This window comes from Camarhynchus parvulus, chromosome Z (assembly GCF_901933205.1).
Source record: "Camarhynchus parvulus chromosome Z, STF_HiC, whole genome shotgun sequence".
Classification (NCBI taxonomy): Eukaryota; Metazoa; Chordata; class Aves; order Passeriformes; family Thraupidae; genus Camarhynchus; species Camarhynchus parvulus.
This window is the reverse complement of record NC_044601.1, coordinates 34,252,609-34,273,679: the sequence shown is the minus strand read 5'-3', so window position 1 is coordinate 34,273,679 and position 21,071 is coordinate 34,252,609.

The following is a 21,071-nucleotide window of genomic DNA, read 5'->3' as shown; positions in this document are numbered from 1 at the left end:
TTTTTTTAAATTCTTTACACACTTATTTGCTCTATTAATTTGTTCTCTTCAACCAAATCCTCTGACTGGTACTGCTCCAGAAGTAGAAAGGATTTTCCTATAAACCTAGTGTTGCTTTTCTTCTGGTGTATCTATCTGTTCTTGTGAAAGTAGACAATTTCTCAAAAATCCCAGAAATATTCAAGAGTGAAATAGGTTGGATCATGTATTAAGACAGATAACTAAGAAAGAAAAATAAAAACTGGTGTAATTAAATGAAATAACTGGAGAGTTTTCAAACAGGATTTTAAAGATGCATTCAATCATGAAAGGTCATCAGAAATTCTCCTCTTTCAGTTAAGTACTGTAAGTAGCTGACCCAAGATCTCAATATCTGTAAAACTGTGATGGAAAATATTCTGAACTACAAGGGAAAAAATCTTTGGAATAACTAAAGAAAATGTTACTACAATCTGTAATCCAATAGCACGCATCAAAGCTATTAACACCACCCTCTTAACACTGATTGAACTGCACCTAAGTATCAATTCATTTTCAATTCAGATTAAAAAGAAACTATAAAATAATTTTTGCAGAAATAGAAATGAACGCGACCTTTTCCTGACTGAGCTAGAAACTAGAAAGCATGTCAATTCCTCTTTAATATTTTCAGAAAGGGGAATTATTATATTTGGGAAACTAATTCAAAGAGGGCATGTCACGTGATGAAACAAGAGTCTCTTATTTTTTAACATACCTTCCTTTCAACAGAATTAACATAATCTTATTTGTTTATAAAAAAGACAAAAATTATAAACTTTAAAAAGCTTTGTTATAAATGATCAGCCAGAAATCCAAATTAAGAAATGCAAAAGATTTTATTTTCATGAACAAAATATCGTCCTCAAAACCCACAGGCAAAGAGACAGCGTCGAGCCCGGGATCGGTGCTGGGTGAACCTAGACCTGACCTCTATTGCACCAGATCTCTTTCTGTTCACGAATGCTGTCTGTGGTGGGGCTGTTTTATACATTTTTTTATGTCTGAGGCAGGGGTGCCCCAATTTCTTTTGTAACTCTGCATATGCATGGCAGTTTCTTTCGCTGTGCAGGGCTGGACAATCGCTGTTTCCTGAGTAGTAGCCAGCGCGGATCATGTCAGGGGAAATCGCATATTCAGATAGATCTTCCTTGGTGACTTTGGTTACCTCGATCGATGGTATCTATCAAGCGATGATCACCCTTGGGTGTTTCCTGATGGCCTCGGAAGCGGCTTCTGATCATCGCAGTGCTGGCCACATCTATTCATGGGTAAACGAGGCATTATTCTCCTGCTGCCTTCAGGAGTTTCGAATTCCATAGTGGTTACATGTCCCTGGGCTGCTTGTGGCCAGAGACTTCATAATTTTATAACATACATTCTCTCTCTAAGCATGATTTACTTTATAACATATATTACAGCTTTAACATTGTAAATTAAAAACCATTTTCTACCGCTAATATACTTCGAGTGCAGCAAGTTAAATTCATCTAGTGACTTCTACAGAAACATTTTAAATGACCATCTAGCCCTTAAATAACTCCATATTACAAACATATACTAAAAAGCACAATTCCGCTCTTATTCTTATCTCAGTCATCTTCTTTTTCTTAGTCCTCCACCATCTATCAAATATATATTTTCTCTAGTGCAAAAAGCACATCTTCTTTGTTGATAAACCACAGCTCACTAAGTAGCTCTTTTTCACTACACTTCCCATTTTTAGTCCAGTAATGTAACAGCAGGACTACTTAACCTCTTAGAAATAGCAGCTAGAGAAAAAAAAATTAAATGGTTGCTTTGAAGAGAACATTTTTGGACTCGCACTCTGTATCAAAGTTTTATATAAGCTGGGTTCCCAAAAAAAATCTAGGACTGATAGAAATAAACAGGTCTAATACTTGTCATTGGGCTGTAACAGAAACGCACGACTTCTCAAAAAATATGATGGAAGGAGACAGTTACCTACTTGACATCAATGAGAGCAGTCTGAAACATGTTAATTAGAAGTTTTTGAAGCCTAAAAAAAGTCTACTCAGGCATTGGTGATTATAAGCATGTAGGGTTAAGAACCCTCACCATGGCACACTTCATGAAAATTCACTGCTCTGATTGAAAATCTGTTTCAATAGATGTAAGACATACCCTTATGCCAAAAGAGATTCTTAGCAGTGTATACCAGTCACATAGTGTTTTGACCAAAATTGATATAGTGACAATGAAATGATAACCATTTGATTTTAAAGGAAAAAATTGCAAATCATCATATGAGTGATAAGCGCAAAGAACAGATAAAGAACCTGAAGTTATAAGGGTTAAGGATTAGCCATAGAAATATGCTTGGTGTCTGAAGTAGCTTTTTCACAAATGACCCACAATATTTGCACACAGGGACATGCATCTTGCCCAATTTTTTTTTTTTTGGGGGGGGGGGGAACAATGTTAAAAAGTAAAATTGTGAAGTTTTTAAAAAATCTAACATGCGTGAAGAAGCTTACATCATTAGGCCACAATTCCTGCACTGACAATAAAAAAAAAAATCCAAGCAAACAAGCCCTGAAAGACCAGTGAAAAAGTAATCAATACAAAAAATAAATAATAAAAAAGAAAATTTTAAAAAACCAAACCAAAATATAAAAAAAAAAAGAAGAAAAAACCAAACAAAGAAACAAACATAACCCACATTATAAACTCACATTTTAACTGAAAAAAAAATTTTAGGTCTCTGTCAGAGGGAAAAGAAGGCAAACCGTAGCAGCAGATAAAAAAGAGCTGTGCAAGGAGTGTGTTGCATAATTTCTAGCAACCATTGCCATCCATAAATAGACAGACATTTTTAAGGCTAAACAGAAAACAAATGGCATGTATGTGTGTATAGGATATGAAAAGCTGCTATACTGCTATATGCTGTATTATTTCTACTCCTTTTTAGTCCCATAGTTTCAGTGATCACATCAGCAAAATACTTGGATGTTATTCCAGAAGAACAGTCTCTAGATATTCTAAAAAATCAGTCTAGAAGACTTAAATGCTGCAATACTGAGCGAGGCTTTTTTGAGTTTTATAAAAACTCAGTCTGTTACGTTATCTTGACACACCTGGCTCAAAATTGGCCATGACCAAACATATGTCCTGAAATCCAAGGGCAATCAAAGCTACTTTATAAAATTATCATGAGCTTACACTACTTAATGTTTCTAAGCCTGTAAAGTCAATGGCAATAGAAAAACTAGAGACCTCACAATATCCAGGCCTTAGCATTATTTAGGAGAGAAATCACTACAACACCAGACCAGAATGAGAATGCTTAAATGGTAATGTTAGTGGAAAAAATAGAAATAAGATTTGGTGTTTGAAAATAAATTAGTCAAAAAAAAAAAAAACACCTAGACAAAAACACTCCTGTATCAACGAAAAGAAAAATTACCAGGTTCCATCACTATCATGAGGAAACATTGCAACTTTGTGGGACAGCTATTCAGGCCTACATATTAATCCTACGCAAGTCTGTCAAAAAGAAATTTGTGCCAAAATGTTGATACTCACTGAAAAACTAATTACAAACTTCAGCATGGAGAATGGCATATTTTATCTCCATGCCATAAAGTGTGTGCAAATAGTGCCAGAGAGGAATGGAACAGTTTCCTTTTCATCCCTTGAGCATTACTGACACAGGAAAAACAGCAGGAGTAAACAAGGACATAGAGTAATTCTGAAGTTTCTGTTGTTCACCCATTTTAAGTGCTGTGTCCAGGCTGGAGTTAATGCAAATAGTACAATGAAATCATAACTGATTAACAGCCCATGTTTTAATTCCTGTAAGACCTAGTAATCCAGGATTCTCAATCAAAAGAATGTTCTCAATATAGAAAGTATGAAAGTATTTATGCATTTTAATATAATAAAATATTGAGCAGTCACTTGCAAAATAAAAACACATTTAAAATTCAATTTCAATTCTGTAGATAACGTCTTATATATCTTCAAATTTAGAGTAGAATCCTATTCATATTATGATTGATTGTCAAGGTTGAATCAAACTCAGTTCAGAATTCAATCCTAAAATGTGTTTGTTATGGTAGAACAGTTGAATGGGAAGATACTATATTTAATCTAAGTCCTTCCAATTTAAGAGTCAATTATTAAGGTATGTATAAATACACATCTATGTATAAATACATCTTTATAAATACAAGTATACATAGATTTATAATACACATGCAAAATATCAACAATTTCAAGCCTAAAAAATTAATAATCTCAAGACATAAATGCATCCATAAAAGAAAAAAAATGGTAATTATATTGATGCCATTTGTGTTTTGCCTTTTTTTCTTTCATATCTTGTCTACATTTTTCACACATATATTTGTAACTCTGTCACCTGTTGTATTAGTAGCTAGTTTTCCAGTAATCTTCCACGGCCTTTCTTTACACAGAAGGAAAAGACAATTCCAGAGCTCCAATTCCCAGGAGGTACAAGGCCCTGTGCTACCTTGGTTCTTCTGGGAGCCAAGGCTGAGAACAACCCTTTGAGATACATTCTCCTGGACAAAGCACAGATAGTGCTGAAAGGGGGCTCCAGAGAAGGGCCTTGACCTGGGGGGGAGTGGCATCACCACTTGTCCTCCTAATTGTGTTTTTTATCAATTATGCTAATTCCCTAAAACCTATAAAAATGGGGCGGTTGGGCTTTTGTGAACATCTTTCCATAACTGCCCCCGAAGGCCTTCAAATAAAGATCCCCTCTTATATTGCCTTCTTACTAAAACTATCTCAAGTTTCATTTCCAGGTTTACTCTTCCTCAGGAATAATCTATAGTATTTTAATTTTTAGTATGAGGTCCCTGCTACAGACATATATATAAGACCAACTATTTCTTAAAACCTTTCTTAAATCCAAGAGTCAACAGACATTAATATACAAAATAAGTAAATGGTAACTTCCCAACTGAAGTCAGAAAAAACGTTTTCTATGCTTTGATGTTTATAAGACCAGATTTGAAAGGTACTAGATTAAAGGTCTTGATCATTCAAATTGTACCTATACCTAACTCTTGTCCTGCCCTTGAAGAGAAGTATGGCAGTGGAACCAGGTAGTGTCATTAACAGAAGAGATATGAAATGGTTGCAGTTCTGAAATTTACTTCACCTCATTTAGTCTCTAAGCCATCAGGAGAGAATCTTCTCTTTTCATCACTGGAAGTCATTCTGAGCCCCTCTGGGTTGAAACCCTAAGGCAGACTATCTGTGGGGATCCTGAATTCTTGAAAATCTGCAAAATCACTAATGAGTCAAGAAACTGAGACAAACCTTCCTTTATTATTCATGTAGAAAAAAAAATCAGAAATATTTCAGTGAGCAATACATATCTTGCTTATATTCAAAGAAAGATACACTAAATAAGAAAAAAAATGAATAATAATTACCTCATCTCCATAATTCATCAGTAGAGGCTGAAATTCATCACCATTATGTTATAATTGGATTGATTCATTTTTAAATCCTACAAAAAAGTCTTTTCAGTCTCTTCAAATAAATTCCCTGCTTACAGTGTAGTTATCTTCTCTTACTTTATATTTGTAGAGGTGAAACAATAAGATAACTCATTTAATGCTTTGTGGTGGAAGCAATGGATTACATTCTGAATTATACCCTAGGGATAATACTTAAGCAGGAGATGGGAGAAGGCTATTAGAAAAGAATAATACTGATATTATAATGCAATGTTGAAATAAATGCCCATGAAAGAAAGATGCATACTCCTTGATGTACACTGTGAGCTCAATCTACAGGGAATGGGACACCCCCATAAACAGTTTTGCAATGTAAAGCCACACAAAAAGCAACTAATAATTAAACCACTTCTATAGATGTTTAGGGCTAAATTCCTCTGATGGCATACAAGTCTCCTATTATTTAGAGGTCTGTTTAGTGGTGCTGCAAAATACTTTCTTCTATAAGATGAAATTTATTCAATTACTTTCTTATTTAGTGAAGTCTGAATGCCACTTAAGGCATTAAATCAGTTTGTCTTAAAGATTTTGGTATTTCAGGACCATCTCTCTCTTCTATGCTGTGTGCCATTGGTTTTCAGAATTCTTTTTTGTATTGCAATGTCTTTGGTAGCTCCAAGCTCTTTCTCAAGGAACATGCGTGTCTAACAAGGACTTTTTTAAGGAAAATGTGGATAGAGGCATAAAACTGAACCATGCTCTTGTCACTACAGCCATATTCAGACTCCCTCCTAGGCCTCAGAATCTATCAAATCTATCTCTAATGCTCCAAGTATCGCAGGCTGGCACTCAGCTGCAAGCCCAAAGAAAGTATTGACATGATGTCATCATCCTCTCTGCTCAAATCACTTTTTAACTGCAAGTGTCCTATGTGTGCAGCAGCTTATTTCCCCAGCTGTAAATTACAACAGAAACAGCTGCATATTCATTGCTTTAAAGCAAACTGGAAAGTGCTGAGACTGTCTACAAATTTTAAAGTACCATTCAAACAAATATTTATTACTTAGCAACAGGTATTTTAAGTATTACTCTGATGTGTTTAAATACAATTTTAAATCTTCCAGATTTTAGGAGATGTCTGGCATGGCTTGTATTGCTAATTTAATTAAATAAAATTCATCAAGCCTCATGTCTACTTAAACTTTTTTTTAATTTCATGTAGGATGAGAGAGACAGCATTCCCTACAGAAATATTGCACTGTCTGATTTGTTTTATGCTAAATATTTTTAAGTATTTTAGAAGTTTAGTACTTAATTTAATTATAAAAAAGGCCATAGAAAATTTGTGTTAGCATTCTGATTACTTTAGCATGAATAAACATTAACAGTCAACTGAAAAACACTTCAGTAAGCTCACAGTGGAGTTTATTGAAAAGACTCATACTATGTCTTTAATCCTGTCAGAAATTTTATCAAGTACATAAATTTCAGGGGAATATTTTAATTTCAGCTCAATACACTTTTCAGTAGGGCAATGTTTTGGCAGTTCTACAAGTAAAAGAGACCATTACTTGTCCCCATTTCAGAAAAATAAAACACAGAAAAATATATATTATAGCTTTTAGCTAGGACTTCTAAAAACCAGTCACAGCCCCTAAAGTCATTTGCACAGGCTTTATCTTGGATTAAGGGAAGAAGCTAGCATGACTGCTGCAAACCACAGGTGCTTGGCTTTCATGACCAATGAGTTAATCACAGCTTTCTGGTCACCCACTGTTATCTCTTAATTTTTATCTCCTCCAGCATTTTTTAATTTCACAAAATCTGTAGAGATTACCTACAGATTTTTAGATTTTTTCCTTTGATTAAATTAGTTGCAATCCACCCTAATGCCTTCTGTGATATTTTCTCTAAACTCTTCTCTAAATGCTTTTTTTTTCATAGTTGATGCTTCTCATGGTTCTAAAGAGAATTTAAAAAAAAAATAAAATGTTGAATCCATTATTATCTTTAGCCTGGGCATCTGGTGTCTCAGAATTAATCAGAAATTTTGAACTCTGGCATTTAGACGTAATGTACTTTTGGTTTTGGCTCTAAAGCACAATTAAATTAAAATACCTTCATTATTTTGTAGCTAGAAAGAAGAGTGTGTGTTCTCTGTTGCCCAGTAACTTATTGATAGAAGTTGATAAATAGAGTGAGTTATTCTGTCTGCATTTAGACCCTTTTAAGGTAGAGCAATTCTGGAAATTTTTGCTAGTTTTTAAATTTTTTTTTCTGATTTATGATGTAGTATTATTCAGACACTTTAGATAAGGTATTTTAGAAAATGTGAGTAATACATGCTGTAGAATTCCATTATAATTATAATACACAATTCTGCAATGTCCTTATTCCTAGTAAGGACAATCATTTTAAAGAAATTGAAGTATTTATTTTCTGTTAAAGACAAGATCAGGGTTCCTTTCCTTCTTACCCTGTCCCCATTTCAATACAAAAGGTTAAAATATTGTATGGAAAAGGTAAAGTACTCTTGTCTCCAGTTTCGGGGATATGGGATTCCTCTTCACTCTAACTTTCTTTTTAACTTCTAGGGAAAGATTAATGCAATACCGAAAGAGCCCTACAAGCTTTATCATCTAAGTGAACTTCAACTTGGGCTGAACCCAACTTCAAGAATTGACAAATTTTTGGCCAGACCACTAATTACGATATTAATAATTTCCATGCACACAATTCCATATTAGCAAAATCAAACACCCATCTTGAAAGTTAGCATCTCTCAAGCAGGATTTTTCTCACATGGCTATCCACAAATCCATTTTAAGGTACTTGAAATAGAACTTGGATAGATCATTACTTAAATCAGAGGGCTAGCTGCTATTAGTACGGAAGATTATGGAAGTAGATCCCAGGTTCCCTGACTTTATCTTTAAAAGTGTTTCTAATACTCCAAAACATTTGTCTCCTGTGAGGTTAATTCCACCAGCCCTACCTGTCTGAAGAAAATATCTTCCATCAGACTCTAGCCCACATTCACAGAATCACAGAACATAATGGTTGGGGTTAGAAAGGACCTTTGGAACTCATCTAGTCCAACCCTGCTGCTAAGGCAAGAGAAGGCTGCACAGAAACACATCCTTGTGGATTTTGAACATTTCTAGAGAAGGAAACTCCACAGCCCTTCTGAATAACCTGTTTCAGTGCTCAATGACCCTCAAAGTAGTTTCTCTTCATATTGAAATGAAACTTCTTGAGTTTTGGTTTGTGCCCATTGCACCTTGTACTGCCACTAGCCACCATGAAAAAGAGTCTGTCCCTGTCTTCTTGACATCTGCCCTGAAGGTATTTGCATGCATACATGCAAATTTGTGTACTTGTATGTATATTTTTCTTCTTACATAAGTCTGAGAAAGGATATTGCCATCAGAAAAAGGAATATCATTAAATAATTAAACAATCATAGTAACAATGGGAATGGGGTGAATGGCCTTGTCAGGTATAAAGATGTTCTGACAGTAAACAACTCCCCATTTTCCTCACTTCAGTAACAGTTTTCATTGACAACTTTGCAAAATTTGTTGAAAGAAATATAATACAATATTCTAATATAATAGCCTGGTTTCTTTTATCTCCTGTGCCTACAGACCCTCAGTCTGAAAGGTCTTTGAAATTGACAGTGTTCTCACAGAAATGTAAAGGACCAATTTCTTCCTCCCAAGAAAAAAAAGAAATATAGATTTGCAATGGTTGCATTCAAGGTTTAAACCAGAAAAGCAGGAAATTCTCTCCTGTTGCAATGAGCAAGAATTAACTTTTTGTAAGATAAAAAAGACTAAAAAAATACACATGCAAACCCTAGAAGTCAAGCTGAATTTCAGATTTAGAGTACAGATTCAAAGAAATTCAAAGCCCTGATATAACTGGATAGACTCTGACGGAAAATTCTGTTATTTTTGTCTCTCTCATACTGTCCTGAAACATACTGAATTTGGTTTTCAACCCTGAAAATCTTAAAGTGCAATTTTTGTAATTATCAAACTGAAAGGCAACAGAAGTGACTGTTTGGATGTTCATTCAAAACGTGTCATTTATGTAACACACATTTGGTCAAATTCAAGCATTAGCAAAAAAATGAAAGTTCTGATGCAGCCTAAAAACTCATTGAAATTTTTTATATGAGTGCGTGTACCAAGACAAAATTGCACATGTTCAGCCATAACCTGGGGAGACTGGACAGACACTTATAATGTTTTTAATATTTTTTTTTTTTAGTGGGAAATGGCTTTTAATATGGGGATAATTGCTGCTTCAGAATTCTGACAGGACATTTGTGAACTCCAAGCATCACTTATAAATGTAACACTATATAGCACTAGAAGTCCATATAGTTCTATAAGGATATAAAGGACATGGAAGGACAGAGGTAAACTGCATGACATGGGAAAGAATGGGAATTGTCACTTCACAGTACTTAATTTATATGGCACCAGAAAAGCAAAGAGCTTACTCAGTCCAGTGGGCAAGAAGTGATGTTACCGCTTTCCAGTGAGCACTTATATATATCCTGTTGTGCTTCCAAGCATGTCTCTTATCCCTACAGAAAACTTTGGACTTGGCATATCCCTTGTACACTAGAAATAATAAAGCAAGGTGTTTTGCATGTCAAACTAATTGGTGATATACTCCCCCTTACAAGACCACTTCACTCACCATCCTTTACTTATGCTATTGGACAAAACCCAAAACCACAGTGTACCCAAAGCCAGTGAAAACAATGTAGTTTTGCAGTTTGAGAAGGACATGTGGCAAAGCACCTGAAGGTGTGATCCTTGGTTCACAATCATTCGCAGTACAATGGCAAGGAAGGAAAAGGAAAGGAAAAAGAAAGGAAGGAAAAGGAAAGGAAAAGGAAAGGAAAAGGAAAGGAAAGAGAGGAGAGGAGAGGAGAGGAGAGGAGAGGAGAGGAGAGGAGAGGAGAGGAGAGGAGAGGAGAGGAGAGGAGGGAGAGGAGAGGAGAGGAGAGGAGAGGAGAGGAGAGGAGAGGAGAGGAGAGGAGAGGAGAGGAGAGGAGAGGAGAGGAGAGGAGAGGAGAGGAGAGGAGGAGAGGAGAGGAGAGGAGAGGAGAGGAGAGGAGAGGAGAGGAGAGGAGAGGAGGGGGAGAGGAGAGGAGAGGAGAGGAGAGGAGAGGAGAGGAGAGGAGAGGAGAGGAGAGGAGAGGAGAGGAGAGGAGAGGAGAGGAGAGGAGAGGAGAGGAGAGGAGAGGACTGGTTTCAAAGTTTTATTTCCTTTGCTCCTTTCTCAACCTCTCCCTTGTTCCCTCAAAATTCCAGGAACATGTATATGTACATTCTTTCTACTTCTCTGTTAGTGCCCTTGGACCATCTAGTCCAGCCCATCAATTCTTTCAGGGAGTTGAGGTGTGAAATTATCTGTGTAGGAGGAAAAATGAGAGGTAGGATAAGAAAGAGGAAAGTGCACTGAGCAGACACCACTGCAGTCTACACTAAAACATATTTCACATAGCTGGAGATACAAATTCTTAATCAGCTTGCAAATTTTAAAACACTTACTGTTTGTGAAACCAGCAATAAAAAAAATTTCTATCAGATCTGTTTCAAAGCAAGAGTACATAAAATTTAGTTGTAGGGTATGAAATTACTTCTGCCTTTTACACACATAATAGGATACACACCATAATTGCATGACAACACATTATTTCTCAAATAGCATAAAATGTACTTCTTGACACTATAATCTTAAATAGTCTATATTTTTCTCTGGAGTTTTAATGCACCTATCATGCTGTACTGAATACTACTATATGCAATGTGGACTTGGAGCCCATTAAAGTAATTTAGACAAAAGGTACACTGTAAATGATTCTTACACAACATAAAGCTGAGTAAAACAGCAAGAGTAGCAGTGGAAATGTTTTGATATACGCACAGTTCTTAGGCTCATTTTAACTGCAAGTTTCTTAACTACCTATTGAACTTAAGAAATATTTTGCTGCCTGGTGACAAGTAATAGTTTGCTGACACTACACACTAAATTAGTAGATTATATAGAATAGCAAGTTTATCACAGATGGAGACAAATTCTGTCTTTTACTAAGATTCATTTAGCAAAGGAAATGAGAGAGGCAACCAATGACCACCCATGACTCCTAAATTCCCCTCGATCTTTCCTACGCTCAGGTTAGATCTGCCTCTCATGTGAAATAAGAGCCTGTGGCTAACCAGATTTGCTGCACTACTAATTATCTAAAACTTCAGTGTCTAGTCCACATTCATCATCTAGGCTCCAGCCAGTGAAGAAAAAGAGCCCTCTTCAGCAGACAATTTATCCAATTTTGAAATGGGGTTCTAAAAGAGATGAGATGAACTACATTCAGAAGAGGTCTAACTTATTACATGAACTGAAGAAAGAGTCGAGTCAAATTCATCAGTTAAAAGTCCCCAATTTCAGTCTGATTCAGGTGACACTAATATCAGATTAGATGATCACTGGCACTCGTCTGTGTGTCATAAACCTTCACGGCACCATTGCAACACCACCATCCACCACAGCTTTTCCAATCAGGAAGGTGGCATTGGACTTACATCTCTGCACAGATTAAGCATCACTACCTGTGAAAAACATCACTCTGCTATTACAGCTGAATAGATAAAAATTAATTCCACAGGCATATACTGAGTGACATCAGGGCATTAGCAATGGCAGTAAAGCATTGAAATAATGATTACACAAAAGGAGTGTAGTTAAATGCTCCATTAATATGGCTCATCTGATCAAGGCCTCTCACAAGACATGTCCCATCACAAAAACACTTCATTCAGTTTTCTAACACTCAGTCCCCACAGAACACACTCACTGAGTATCACACACCTTCTCCACACCTACATCTTTAGGTTGTGAAAATACAAAAGAGTGTCTGCTCTCACTCTCGACAATATGAACTGTTGCAGCCAGAATTGCTGCCAGTAAAGTCCAGGGTAAGGAAGCAAAACAGGCCTTTGCATAATATCCACAGATGTTTAATTTAGCCACCCGGTACGATGTTCAGGGTCCCAGGCACACTCATGGGGAGATTCCAGGTTCTCTGTCCCGAGGGACCCTAGGGGTGAGCCTAGTCAAGTCCACCTCCATAATGAAAGAACCTTCCAGTCCAATAAGTCCCACTTCTTCTAATACTCCTTTCCCAATTCCTGTGGCCTCCCTCCCCCCCTCCCACTGTCCCCTTTTCCTTTCCATTGTTCTATTACCCCTTCTTTATATTCCCACAAATTCCTACCTCCTTTTCTCCCTTTCCATGTCCTCCCTCCTCCCTTGACCAAGAGTTCCTTTGTTATACCAGAGGGATCATGATTGGGAGGGAAAGAAGGAAAGCTCCCCTAAGGTAGCCATCTTTTTCTTAAAAGTTAATGACTTCTATTTGGAGTTTCCAACAGGCACACCACCCCCTACAGTACTTCGTACAGAGCTAATCACAGACAACAACACTGCCACAGGTGGCAGAGAACCAGCCCCTGCTGAAGGAACCTTCTCCTGACTCAGTTTCCTGATAAACCATACTAAGAAAGCCATGCATCCATCCTGCCAGCTCCAAGAAAATCTATTTGGACACTGGGGACTCAGAATTGTTTGCATTTTGAAAACTGTCTTATGGGCGCTTTTGATTATTTTTGTCATTTTGTGTTGATTCAGTTGATCCTTCAGAAAAACTTTCTTAATAATATCAAAACGGGAAGTTGTGGGGAGTTGTGGGGACACAACAATCTTCCCTGGGGGGCATCTCCAAGGGTTGGGGAGACACAAAAATCTTCCCTCAAAAAGCTGTTAGACCCCACTGGCTCCTTCCCCTGTTCCTATATCTGTTCCTACGTCCCTGAGCCACTCACTCCCTATTCCCTTGCTGGCCCTCACCTTTGTACTGCCCCCAGGGGCCCTCAGAGAGAGAAATCTGGACCCTCCATATATGTGTGCTTTGGATCCTGAACATCTTACCAGGCAGCTGAATAAAACATCTGTGGATACCATGCAAACGCCCTTTTTGCTTCCTTATCCTGGACTTTACTAGCAGCTATTCTGGCCGCAACAATGAACTATCTTTCAAGTTGTAACAAAATGCTTTCAAACAGTGGCTCATCTTCAAAGGTTATCATTTTTCTTACAACTTCTTTTCCCTTTGACGTGTACTATGTTTTCAAGCATTCTTCTCTTTCATCAGTCCAAAGATTAAAAGGGTCAGGCTAACACCCACATATTGTCATCATTGCACAGTATCCAGTAACAGCATGAATGGGTGAATCCTGTTTGAAATCTCTCCAAAGTTTGTATTCACTGTGAAGTGTTAATTCAGGTGGGCTAGCTAATTCTTTTTCCCTCTCCTTTTTGTCTCAAAATTTCATGTAATTTTAAACATGACTAGAGTTTGTAGCCTTCTCATTCTTTTCCTCAGCAGCCAGCCACCACATGTAGAATAAATGTCTTTCCAGATGTTCCACCTGTAAATTAATGGTGTCCCTACTGTAGCCTTTGCCACTGGCAACTCAAAATCAGCTATTCCAGCAATGCCAGATATGTGACTCTGAGCCGCATCCAAGATGTCCACCACAAGATAATCATAGTATTATTTCATATAATTTACATGCTATTTAGCTGTATTTCTTGCAAACTCACAGTTACAACAGCTCTCAAATACAAACTTGTAGCTTGTTCTGCAAGATCTTAACATAATAGAAGCATATAATCATAAAAATAACAATTTTTATTAACATTTTAGTGCAAAAGGAAACGTAAAGTTTCAAAATTTTACAAAGAAAATGGTTGTAAGATTATTTATGCAAGAAGAGAGTTTAAAAATCATTCAGTTCAAGAATGTCCAGATTGTTAAATTTCTCATAGGTCTTCCCTCCGTATTGGCACTGTTCACAGGACTTGTGATCCTGGATGTCAAATATTGATAGTATCCTTTGAAATTAAAATTGTCTCCACCATAGAATCTAAATATTTTTTACACTTCCAGATTTATACAATCTACAGTGGGATTTGAGGGAAATAGATCCTCACTGGGAGATTGTTTTGGTATTTACTTGAGTTCTGAGCTCACTTTAAGTGCAGACTAACAGCCACTGAGACTTTTACCAGCACGTAGAAGGAAACTGTGACAGAGCCCCAAGACACTTTGGCCATACTTGGAAGCTCTCTCGTAAGCTACGTATCAACTGATATTTTGTCTTAGCTATTGGAGTTTCATATTACAAAAACAAATAAACAAAAAAGCTATTAAAAATTATTATTTGATAGAAGAATTAAACAGGGCTAGATGAGTTCTTGGTTTTGTCCATTGCATATGGAATCAAAAAAACAGAACTAATGAATCCTTATGCATTTTTTACCTTGCTTCAATGACTCAAAACCTCGAAATCAGTGAAGAGGGATTTTCTGGCAACAGGTGATGAAAAAGAGAGCTTTGGTTGGTATCCTGAGCCGCATCCTTTTTCCACATGCCATTCAGAGAGGAAGTGGTATCTTGCAGCCAGCTCTCTTTGAAAATGCTCTCCTTTGGAGACAAGTGAAGATATTTTTCCTGTCTTGAACAGATTAGTCCCCTGACACTTCTCAGTTTGATTCCTTGGCAGTATAGTAACACACAGATCTTGATAAAGGTGAAGACACAATCCTACTGTTGATTTGCAGTTTTACAGTACAGAGTAAAAATTAAACTGGGAAACATTGATATCATAGTTTATAAGATTGTCTATTTCTAAGATTGTTTATCATGGAAGATAAGCCATGTAACAAACATACTCTTCATTTTGATGACACAATATAAATCTTTATACTGAAGATTTAAGCAACTATAAACAGGGCAGTGAAAGATCTGTTATTTTGCAGATATTGGATATACTCATATTTTCTTCTTAACGTGTTACTTGCTTTATTGTCTTAATTTATGTCCTTTGACTCCTTGGTATATTTCCTGCTTCCTTAAGTTTTTTTAACAAGTACAATACAGTATAAACACTTGCAACAACTCCCTTTTTATTTCAGGGGAATAAGTTCATTTCTGCAAACCACCTTATGACTCAAATAAATAAACAAATAGATACTTACTTCATAAATAAAATAGATATTAACATGAATAAATCCAACCTATTCATTTTGCATTCGTTTCAGGCTTGTCCTTGCAGCCATAGTTTATTATCATGCAATGTGCCCATTTTACAATCAATTAATTAATTCATTAACCTGGAGAAAGAGTGGAGCACTTGCAAAGACCACTTTGAGTCTTGCTACAAGTGGAGAGAATAAAAAAGGTATTATCAAACAAGCAGACAAACAAAAAAAAAACACAGCCAAAAAGACCCCCATCAACAGAATGGGCCACTTTTCTCTAAGAATTCTCTTTAGCATCCGGCACAAAACAAGCCTGAAAATGTTAGCTCAGTTCAAGCCAGAACCTATGCCTACCCATAAGGGGCATTTAGTACCTCAGCTATATCAGAGCCACCAAGTTGACCAAGTTAATCCTATATGCATACTCCCGAGTCATCATTAGTACTATTTCGCTTTCATTAAATGCTTGTCTGCAGTAAAATGACACTTTGCTGAGAGAAAAGCCAGCTTTTCCTAGGACTTTATGTTTCAAAATGCCTGCAAGCAAAATCAAGTCGAAGAAGATAGGGAATGATCTTTTGTCTTGTGCCTCCAGCACATGTGTTTGTCACAGACAGTGAGCTAATACACCAATTCCCTCAGAGACACCTGCTGGATAATACATTCTTATGGGGCAGCATGTCAACAAACATTTTAATTGTCCTGGAAAACTCATGGTGGTTGTGTACTGCAAACAGAAACTGCCAGTCGGGATCATCTGAGATGCACCACTTCAGCCAATCTGTGTGAGGCCATTTTACATATGCCCATAAGTTTGTCCTGATTGACAAACTTAATCTCTTTTTACAGCAAGGTAATCCACCCAGCTGCTCAATGGAGGCCAATTGATGTAATCTTTTTTGGGCTTTGGTAAAGCTTTTGGCGCTCTCTCAGAATCCTTCTGGACCAAATGTCCAGCACACAGATGGATAAATACATCTTGTGATGGGTGAGCAGCTCGCTCATGGGTCAGGCTCAAAGGATTGTAGTGAATGGGGCAACATAAAACTGGGAACCTGTCACTGGTGGGGTTCCACAGAGTCCCACCCTAGGGCCAGTGTTCTTCAATACTTTCATAAATGACTCAGATGCAGGACTCAAGAAATGGTAAGTAAGTTTGCTGATGATACAAAATTGAGAGTAGCTGTTGACTCCCTCAGAGGCAGAGTGTCCTGAGGGCTGGGAAACCACCAACTGTATGAAGTTTAACAAAGACAAGTGCTGGACTCTGCACCCGGGATGGGTCAGTTCTGGACATACAGACAGACAGACTGGGGAATGATACTGGAAAGTAGTGCGTGGAAGGAAGATGAGGACACTGGTCAATGGAAAGACAACCATTTCCTCATGAGGGGAAGCGGAGGAACAGGCACTGATCTCTGGTCACCAGTGACAGGACCTGAGGGAATAGCATGAAACTGTGCTGGGGGCGTTAGGCTGGATACCAGGGGAAGGTTTTTCACCCAGAGGGCAGCTGGTCACTGCAACGGGTTCCCCAGGAAGTGGTCAAGGTACTAAATCTGCCAGACTTCAAGAGCAGTTCAGGCAATGCTCTCAGACACACGTGATTGATGTGATTTTTAGATTTATCCTGTACAAGACCAGGAACCTGGTGAACTTGATGATTCTTGCAGGTCCCTTGGAATTCAGGACATTCTTTGGTTCTATGATCTTTTTATACTCCTTCAGAATTTAACATGGGAAGTTTACTATTGAGAATAAAGTTGAAGCTTCAGAGCTCCCATTGCCCCCTCCTCCCTGTAGAAGCCAGCCACAAAGGTGGAGCAATGCACTCCTGTGAGAACTATCCTAAAAAGGAGACATTAACTCAGAAACAAAAGATGAGGCAATTCAGTGCATTGTCTGAGAGATCTGCGGAGTACCTGATACAGCCTAAAGCCTCTTTCACTCTGTCTTCCCTTTATGAATTATGACTCCCATGGGACGTACATACTCCCAGTAACATATGAAGGGGCAACCTGTACTCTGCACCAACATCAGTGGATCTTGTTTCTTATGAGTTACTCCACAGAGACTAGTAAATATTTCTTCATACTGCAACTTATTAAAAAACTTTTAAGACATAACCATTGCCCCAAGGAAGTTACACTGTATGGTGAGCAGACTTACAAATCTAGAGGGAAAATTGAACACCAAATTTGAAATTCTTCTTGAAAATAATCTTACAATTGCTTTGCCAGGTTGAGTAACAGATATAAACAACATTTTGACAACAAAGTATGGCGCATACAATTCCTTAACTAATACTATTTTGCATATCTGAGTAACAATTTTATAAGCTAAAAGACCAGTTAATTTGCTGTAAAATAATTTTTTTGCAAAATCATGACTTTTTCTTGTAAAAAAATTACAAAATCCATAATACTGCTGCAGTAACAGCGGTCAGGTCAGTTTCTTTTCAGGCTCTGTGAAGCTTCTCAGGTCTGATTTGCAAACATGTGCAACTATATAAAAATGTGGTTTAGGATTTCATTATCCACTATAACCATACCTTTACTGGATTAAACACATTGAATTGTTATATCTTGAACTTCCTAGTACAGGGAATGACTAGTGGAATGCTTCAGAAAAGAAGAAAATAAATTTTCTGTATTCAGAAAAGGATTATGTTCTCTGTGTTTCAGTTTGAATGTTTTATATTTCTGACTACCAGAAAAGAGACTAATATAGGTAAAGTAAATTTCATTCTATGGAAAACTCATAAACTTGAAAAATCTAGAAAAAAATTTCTAAAAGCTATTACTGTAGTAAAAAAAGTCTTTGTGTGAGTTATACTATTACAACAAGTATTAGGAAATGTAGAGCAAGATTTTTAAAATTTCCATGTTAGTTTGAGAGATATTACACTGACTGGGTTGAGGTCCATGCTGTCACTGGTTACACTCACTACAAGTGGTACACTTCCAAAATGTCTAGGGTAAGCAGAGCTTAGATGCAAACACATGATGTTCCATGCATTTGCAGCAAAAACATGGGGAGACAAACTGAGTTTGGACACTCCCCTCAAACATCACCTCAGAAACATCCTAACAATGCTGCGATGCTGTCTCAGAGATGCAGACAGGAAGGAGATCCGTCTGCTTCTAAATTTTGAGGCATGATTTACCACGTCACTTTTTGTGTGCAATGAGTCTGCATTCTGGAATTGGAAACGTGTTTCTACACAGTAACTGTAACAGCAAGAAAAATATTTTTCAGAAGGAACTTGTGATTATCATAATCAATGCTATTGACAGCACAATTGCTACTGTACTGTCGTAATCTGTGCTATTGTACATGCTACTGGCAGAGAGGAGGCTGGAATGGTCTCTGTCTTGGACAGCCATAGGGGCTGCTGGCAGCAATGTGCCCACTGACATGTTTTAGTTGCAGCAGTGCCAGAGTGGAGACCTCCCCATGCAGCGCCTCACTGTTCATTGCCTTACTGATTGTATTTCATTTGATTACCGAGGCCCACTTTCTCTTAATTGTCTCCTGCTGTCTGGCCCACTTTACATCCTGGTGTGGGCTGCATACAGCGCTTGCCTGGAAGCCTTCAAGGCCAGGTTGAATGGAGGGGCAAGCTGGTCTAGTGGAAGGTGTCGCTGCCTGTGGCAGGAGGGTTACAAACAGATGGTCTTTAGGTGTCTTCCAACACAAGCCATTCTATGACTGTGATTCTCACAGCACGCAAACAGCAAAAAGCCCCTTGAATGTCAAGGGGAAGTCAAGCCAGAGAGGAGTCTGAGAAAAAAGCATGGTTCAAGTGCACAGGAAATAAGTGCATAACACAGAAATACCTCATGTAGAGCACAGAGATTCTCACTGCTGCTGGCTGACACAGTGGACTCCGCAGTGCACAGGGCCCCGTATTGCAGCCTGACAGCAGTCCCTGACAGCCAGACCAGCCCACCTAGGACACCATGGCCCAGGCCAAGCTCCCCAGCACAGCCTGACCCAGGGCTGGGGGAGCCCAGCTGCCAGTCCACCCTGTATCTCATGGGCTGGACCCTGTATGCCTGCAGTATGTCCTGCCTGGCAGGCCCCTTGGCTGGTCACTGCTTGGACCCACCACCTCCCAGTTCTGGGTACAAGGATACAAACACAAAGAAAACTGCTAATAAACTTAGATTTGTTAGTCCTCCCTAGTTTTTGTGCACCCATGTGTTTGGAAAGTTTTTCCTGCTATTCATAAAATCGTAATTACAGTATACCTCAAGCAGCTTTTCCAAAGTGTTAAGCATTCACCCTCCTGTATGATAACAATATCACATATAGATGGCAGATTAGGACACCTGATTATACATTTCTTCAGCTTTGTAGTCTTCCACTGTATGTGTGCCAATATGGTAACTTACCCTCACAAACTTTTTAGCCAACTTATCCCACACAGAAAAGAGAATCTGAAAGTTCACTGAAGAGCTGGAAACTGAATGCAGGCAGCAAACAACAATGATGACAAATTCGTCTTTTTGTTTATAACTTGTAGTATACTGTTGTTTTCAAATGCACATTTCAGCACCGAATATATTAACATTTACTTAAGCAGGAGTCAAGAATGAAAGTCATTAGTACCCTCTACTGGTCTACTTTATAGTAGCAGGCAATCTGTCCATCCTTGTCTTAGTGGCTTCTGTACAACTCATCTTAATAGGATCTATGGCTAATTAAGAGAGACAATTATTCCTGAATAATTAAAAAAAAAAAGGGGCAGATGGAATTATAAAAAGAAATTAAAAGTTGGGTACAGTCTGATGGGTGGATTATTCAGAGCAAAGCTCAGCTTGGAGTCTGTTACAAAGTCACGCCAATCCAGCTGGATGTACCATGAGAAAAGCTGCCACAGTCTCTCTGCTGCTTTATAGGAATAGTATTCCAGGAGTTTTAAAACTCCCTGCTTTCAAGCCTTTAATAAAGTGCTTAAACATGATGATCATCATGATTTTTCCATTAACAGCCTATTAGCTTTTCTTGCTTTCTATAAAAACCAGTCTTGAGCACATAGAGATAAGGATAACAATGCAAAATATAGAGATGTGCAGAAAGCAGAGTCCCTAAAGTCGCTGCTTGTATTGTAAAACCTACCTGCTTCCCACTCCCAGCCAGCCAACCCACACCAAGCCTTCTGGGTGAACTCATTGTCCAGCTCAATCCCTGCTTCAAGGCCCTAAATTAGAGAATGGTGGCCTTTATTCTGTGAGCCATGGTACTACATCAAGGTACAGAGATACATCTCTGAATCAGAATGTCACAGTGGGAAATAGAAGACTGTAGAGAGAGGTGCTAAAAGCTAATGGGGAAGATACACTGAGCATTTTGTGCTACATTTTCACAGTCTGGAACATAAACAATCTCTATTCTCTCCATCACTGATGACAGAGGAAAAGAATTTTCCAACTAACTAAATTATTTCTGGATGGTTTAACACATCTG